The sequence below is a fragment of the Cryptomeria japonica genome, chromosome 9 (assembly GCF_030272615.1).
Source record: "Cryptomeria japonica chromosome 9, Sugi_1.0, whole genome shotgun sequence".
In the NCBI taxonomy this organism is placed as follows: Eukaryota; Viridiplantae; Streptophyta; class Pinopsida; order Cupressales; family Cupressaceae; genus Cryptomeria; species Cryptomeria japonica.
In genome coordinates this window covers 532,018,978-532,027,088 of record NC_081413.1, presented here as the reverse complement: position 1 = coordinate 532,027,088, position 8,111 = coordinate 532,018,978, and positions in this window count along the sequence as shown.

Here is an 8,111-nt window from a genome sequence, read left to right as displayed (position 1 = left end):
AAACTTTTTTATATTTAAGCTTTTAGTATGTATATATGTGTGCATGTACATGGTAATTTTAGATATTATCAATTGCTTTGAATTAAATTTTTAATGTATACAACATTTGTGTGTGTACACATGTTTTATTTGGAAAAATATCAAAATTGTAAGTGTTTTTTTTAATACATGATATATATGTACATGTGTACAAGTGTGCTATTTTTATAAATATCAATTGCTCATGTGTGTATATGTGTTCAATTGCACTTGCTATTTTGATAAATATATATATTCAAGAGATGCACCTGGATTAAACTTTTATAAATATCAATTGCTCATACTACATATGTGTGTTCAATTGCACTCGCTTCATTTATTTTTAATCTATTTATTTAGTTTTAGTAACATGTACATACACATACACATACATATATAGATTTAGATTAAAAATAAATGAAATTTACATATAGCTCGAGATGATTATAAATAAATAAATATATGTATAAATATAATGTCCATGAAACACATGTATGTATGTGTACTAGAGAAGTGAACACTCCAACGTAAAACATAGTAAAACACACATACACACACACACACACACAGATATATATATATATATATATATAAAACCATCAATCAATAATTAATTAAATTAATATATTTAATTAATTCATCTTAACCCTCTTCTCCTATTAATTAAATAAATTATTCAATTTATTTGATTTAATTCACTTAACCAAATTCAGACCATTAATTAAATAAATAAATCATATTTATTTAATTAAATCTTCTCTCACATTTAAATAAATTGATATTTATTTAAATTCCCCCAAAATCTCATCTCTCACATTTAAATAAATAAATAATTTATTTAAATCACCTTTATCCTCCACCCACTTGTATTCTCTTACAAATGCAAGTTGCACAACTATTTTAAATAAATCATTTATTTAAATCACCTTTATCCTCCACCCACTTGCATTTTCCTACAAATGCAAGTTGCACAACTATTTTAAATAAATTATTTATTTAAAATCCTATTTATCCTCACCCACTTGAAACCTTTAATGGTTTTCCTTAAAGTCTTCAAGCCTTTAATGGTTTCCCTCAAAGTCTTCAAGCATTTTAATGCTTTATCTTCCTTTTTCTCATTTAAATAAATTAATATTTATTTGAATATTTATCCAAATGCAAATTACACCATTTAATTGAAATAAATGATTTTATTTTAATTGAAAATACCAAAATTTCTCCCACTTGCATTTTCCTACAAAATCCACTTGCATTCCTAAACCCCTTCTAGATTCTTCTAAACCCTTCCTAATTAACCTAATCCATCCCCTAAATATTGTCACATTCCTAAGCAAATTGGAGTCACTTCTCAAAGACTCCAAAGTCTTTGAAAAGCAATTAATGCTTTGTGTGTTCAACAAATTAACCTCTAAAGTCTTCCAAACCACTTATGGCTCTTACATGACCATTAATGGTTAATTCCACTTGCACCCATGGTTAAGGACTTTGACCCCTAACTTAACCCTCATGTAACCCATGTGTCTCTTCAAAGCATTTATTTCTTTGACTAGGGTAACCATCATGTCCCCTCAAGCATTTAATGCTCCTTATCTCTCCTCTTAAGCCTCCTCATGGTGACACTTGTCAACATGGGATTGGGTTGAAAGTCTCACATGGATTGAATATCTTTCAATCCTAACCCTTGTTAAGATTACTCAATCTTAACCCTTCATTTCCCCATTTCTTCTATAAATAGAACCCTTCTCCTCAAGCAAAGGAGAAGCATTAGAGTATTGTTGTTATACTGGCATTAGCATAGAGCTTTCTCATAGCATCACTATCTACACTTGCATAGCATTTACTTATCATATTCAACCATCTTGAATCTCCATATGGCATCCATGGCTAGTGCTAAAAGCTGAGAGCTACACTCATTTGGGACTTGGAGAGGAGAGGAACAAGGGAGGAGCAACTATGAGCATCTTGATTAGCTATTTTATTCTATGTTTATATGCTTTCTATTTCATGCTTAATATCTCTCTTGATATGCTTGTTTAGGATAATCTTTTGTTGCTAACACTAATGTTTGTTTCTTGTGCTCTTGTGTGTGTTGCCATCAAACAGATTTTCTAATCCTTTTTGCAGAGCATCATATATATATATATATATATATATATCACATGTACAAGCACTGCATATATGTATATCAAGTCTAGATGTGTGATGATCAACAAGTCCACATGTGATCAACATGAAATATAATCAAAGTGTATGCATAAAATAAACAAGTCCATGTGTACGTGCAAAATAAACAAGTCCCAGTGTGTACACATGTACACACATGTACATCAAGTCCATGCTCAAAATGAAATATATAATCAAAGTGCACAAAATAAATAAGTCCCATGGGATGGAATGATCAAATGTCAATAAACTGCATGAAACATGTAACAAATCTAGCCCCTAAAATGAAGACGGTTGTAAGCCCTAAATATGATCTAGATCCCTCTTCAAGCCACACGGACGAAGAGGAGAAGATCCACTCTGCAAGATAAAAATGTTCAAGTTTGTGAGAGTTCTACGTAGTTCATGTTCATATATATATATATATATATATATATATATAATTAAAAAATTTCAATTATAAGTTCAATAGCACATACGTGTACATGAGTAGGCTCATCTCCTCTAGACTCTACTGAGGGCTCTATATCTCTAGGTGCTATAGGGGTAGTCGATGGCACTGGTATCTCATGCTATATATAGTACATGTACACACACACACACATATATAGATCAAGATCAATTGATGATTTAAAATAGAAATTTAGATCTAATTTATATTTAAAATGTTCATTTTGAACTAGAGATACTTTAATGTTCATATGCATACATACCTGACTCAGATCATCTCCTCTAGGCATTACAGTATATGGGGCGACATCAACAAAAACTCCACTATCAACAAGATCCTACAAGGTATTTAAAAAAGAGTTGCACGTGTCAATCATATGCATGCATGTGTACATATATATTATATAATATACAAATTAATTTAATTTTTAAATAAAACATGATTCTGAAACTTGTATCAATTTGTTTTAATTTAAATCAACATTAAATACCTGAAATGCAAATGATGTCTGTAGAAAACTATCAAGAGGATCAAGATGATCATATGGCCCATCTGGATGTAAACTCATCCCGATGGTCGTGTCCACCTGTACAACAAAATTAATTAAATCCAGATATTAAATCAAATGTACATGATGTTTATTTATTTATTTAAAATATTGAATGTAAGTGTGATGAACAAAATTAATTAAATCTCTAAATATATATAAATTAAGATAGAGTGTCAACGTACCGAATCTCTCTTCTCATTCGCAACAACCAATGCTGGAGGACCTACACTCACCATAGTGTCAGATGGGTAATCCAACGTGGAAGTTGGTGTCGTAGTGGCCCCAAACATGGGCTAGAGACATGTAAATGTGTAAATAGTGAAGACATATAGATAGAGAGATCTATATAAATTTTATATATATATATATATATATATATATATATATATATATATATATATATATATATATATATATATATATATATATATATATATATATATATATATATATATATATATATATATATATATATATATATATATATATATATATATATATATGTAATGCCCCGCCAGGAAACCCCGAAGGGATAAGCCAAAATTACAAGAATAGAGTGCAAAATATTTTTTTTTTTTTAAAGTTACAACACATAAGATGCAACACGATAACAAAGATTCAGATTACATAGCGGAAGACTTCAACTAACACCTAAAGAGTTTCCCAACGAGATTACTTAAATTTCACAATTCACTAATTCGCACAATTAATCCAATAAGCTGATTATCTTAATAACGATATAATTCACAATCAAGATAATTTCTTTCAAAAGATGGAAATATAAATCACAACAAGGATTCATCATTAAGACCCATTCGTATTCTTCATTCAAGCTTATCAATTTAAAATTACAAACCATACATCTACATTTTCTAATACACTAGGATTTCATCATAACATAAGAGATCTTTCCAAGCATATTTAAATTCCTTAACAACTACTGAATATAATTCATTACTCTAAGATACATTGTTCCATATTCCAACTTATTGCATTAAAAGGACGATTTCACACATGCATTACGATAAATCACATCTCAACCAATTATGCATTCGATCCACATGGCATTCAAGATAGAATTGAATATAAACATTTCAAAGTTAATTCCAATTATCCACTTAACCATTTTACATAAATTAATCATACAGGATAAAGCTGAATAAAGGGAACATAAGAGAATACACCACATAACACCATAATGATCTCGGAGTTCACCCCTAAAGGGCTACATCTCCGGGTCTGCACAACTGCAAGACCCCTTCTGATAAATAATAAAGTTAAGGGTACAAGAGGTTACATCATACAATCCAGCCATCAAGGCGATACATAAGCAATATACAAACGACCACACCGGTCAATAAATACATAAACGATCCTTACAAGGAACAGGATCCAGCTGAACATAATCAAGCTAATACAAAGGTCCAGAAGAGCATCCATAAAACGGAGCCATCACCACCCAAGGTCTAACATGAAACCGAATCTCACAAGGGCAGCTACAAAGGACGACTCACAAAGGTACTCAAAACAGGACAAAACGACAACACACTAGTGAACATAGGGACAAGTGTCATCACACAACCTGGTATGGATACCATGGCAAGTCTTCAAAGGTCCCGGCCCATACACTGGTAACCCTGGCAACCTAATCCGAACTTCCGGCCCATCCAAGCCTCATGTGGACCCACACATCCTCTCGTGAAGACAAGGAAGGTAGTTTGCCATTTCAGGCCTTCTCACAGCATGTCGAATCTATGATAGCACTCGTCCCATGTGTGAGGCACATTATCTTATTTAGAGATTACATTGTAATCTACTTAGGTTATCACTTATTAGACTCACTTTCGACGGGTTATCCAGCAGCCACTTTGGGCGCGGCCCCCAATCGAAAGCCACTTTCCCATACGACACTAGACTAACTCAGACGAACTCAAACCACGGAATACACATGGTAAGATGAACGGAGTTCAAGAAGAGAGAAACAATCATCTGGTCAAACATGACTCAAGGGTAATCACTTACTGACGGTACTCTAACTAGAGACCTGACAACTAAGGTTAACCACGAATCATCATTCGACTCACACACAAGGAATACGACCAACTATGACAACATCACAATACAATCGTCAACTCGGAAATCGAGGACTAAAATAGGAACACCAAATCATCCATACGACAGGGTCCTACTAAACAAAGCAATCTTGCCATTTCATAATTAAAGGCGAATACAGAATTTAAACTCGCAAGGCAATAATCAGAAAAGACAATAGTTCATCAAATTGATTTAATCATACAAGTCGATCAAGTTCTCTACACGATCTAAAAATAGATTACAGTTATCTACCTCATCAAGGGATAAGTTGTTCTTGGATTTCTAACTCCTAAGGTTCAAAGCATCGAACAGGCAAATTAAGCCATAATGAGTTTTAAACCAATTCATATTAATAAAATTCAGACAACCATTAATCAAATAAATAAGATATTTAATCTCAAATCAAACATCATTGACATACTGGTTCGAAACCAACCTCTACAATTTCATATTTTTCAATCCCAGATGCACTATACAGATCATGGAAAATATAAAAATAAAAAGGGAAACCAAATGAAGGTAATCATTTCCCAAATCCAAATCTTACTTTCCTACGCACGTATAGCAGAATCCAAAATGAACTGTTAATTAAAGAGTATATTCATTATTCCACGATCAATACAATATACACAATTAACGACTAATAGTAATCATTTCCCAAACCTGGGTTGAGGGCCTTGGCTCAGCCGAAAACCCTCCCCAAATCCGCCAAAACTCAAACACGCCACGCGGAATAAGTTTCGCTTAAATTAATATATATATATTTTTTTTAAAATGCTGTTAAAATAGTTTCATACACAGCAAGGATAGAAAAAAACACAGTCTCACACAGACTGAAATAAATATATATATTTTTTTTTGGTTTTAATTCCTTCATAAACCATTATAAACATACCCAGATCAGGAAAGGGGGAGATTTCTCCAAAACCAATCAGCATAATGGTTAAACAAGATTATTCTTCCCAAATTTAACATTTAATCTGCCAAACCCCCAAATCTATTTCAATTTATTTATTTAAAAATCATTCCTAGCAAACCAAAAATTGATTTGAAAACACAGAATGAAATCTAGGAGGGATAATTCAAGATCTTATTCCAATCTACTCTTTTAATCAATCAAACTGATTTTTTCAATAACAAATCCAACTCTTTCAACCAGAAATTCTTTTGGCAAGCAAGAAAATAATTCAGAATCCTACCTTCATTCGCAATCCTGGTAGAGATTACTGAAGGAGAGCCCAATCCTGCCAGATCCAGACCAACAATCTTCCTCTCCAAAACCTCCAATTTTTTTTTCCAAAATTATTTTCCCAACCAAAATTTCTCCAAAATGTCCATTCTTCCATTTTTCCCCAAATTTGGGTTATATGGAAGAGTTGACCCAAGAATTCCATTTTTGGAATAAAAACTTTTATTTAAAAATAATACTCAAAAATTAAATCTTTTCAACAATATTACTAGCTTTTCAAATCAAGAATCGATTTCCTCATTTAAACAAATTTAACCTTTCGATTAATAATCCAACAGACTTCAATTAATCTATTGCGATAAAATCTAAAACTTTCTTTTCAACAACATATATAAATGCATTAATATTCAAAAACAATCATTAATTCAAATTTACTTCCAATTTAAAACAAGCAATTCATTAACAAGAAAAATCGCATAACGAAAACCCGTTTACTTTAGCCCATTAATCTTCATTGCACAAACGCTTATTTACTCAAAATAATTACTAAGGACTAATCAACCAAATTAACCATGCACACCAAGCACGCAAATCGAGAAGGTCAACCAAACAGACGACTCGCAAACCCAAACAAGAAGGGGTCACCGACGACGACTGGCGATGCTCACTTGAGCACGACTAAGGTCAACTAGGGTCTTACGACCACCTAATCCAACTCTAAGGATTAATAGATATGCTCAAACCTGCAAAACCAGGTGACGACGAACCTCGCACTCATGCGACTTCGTACCTGAAATCTCCTGCAACAAAAGATCATACATGCATACATATATACAATTTAATGAAATCATTAGTCCGATACTAACATCACGAAATAGGAACACTAAAAATCTGCATACAACTAGTGTGAGAACCACATCAATAGCTATGCGTAAAATCAACATCTGACTATCACATAATATTTCGATAGAGTAATCCAGATTAAACCAAGGTTAGAAATAGACTAGGGTAGGGGTACTACAATATATATATATATATATATATATATATATATATATATAACTACAAATTGTACATGTATGTACTAGATCTCCCCATACCTGTTTACCACGTAAATCATGATCTTTGGGATGATCATCGACACAAAGCAAATCAACATATGAACCAATATTACCATGATCAGTGGATGCTCCCCGTGTAGCTGAAGAGGATGGACCATGATGTGAACTCGAAGCAAGGTCTGGACCATCACAAGGCCCATAGCATAGCCGATGGCAACTCATACAAAAATGAGGTGTCGATGTACATGGAATGGTTGTACTCATGTCAACATCATCCTCACTAGTGTCAATGTCACCACGGTCCAACAAATTAGCTGTCTATTGACTAAGGCTACCAGTGAGTGTGGTCAATGAGTCCAATGTGGAGATAACATAACACTGATGAAAATTCATAGGTATAATAGGCATAGGAGCCACAATGGCTTGGCGACGGGCAGGTCTATTGGGGTCAATACGTGCCACCACCAACACCCTAGAATGCTCTTATATCAAAATAATTAGGCTTTAAACCCAAAACAAACTCTGCATATAATTTTCTCAAGAAGTATAAAGGGCACTCTAAGTTAGCATGTGGTGAAGTATCAA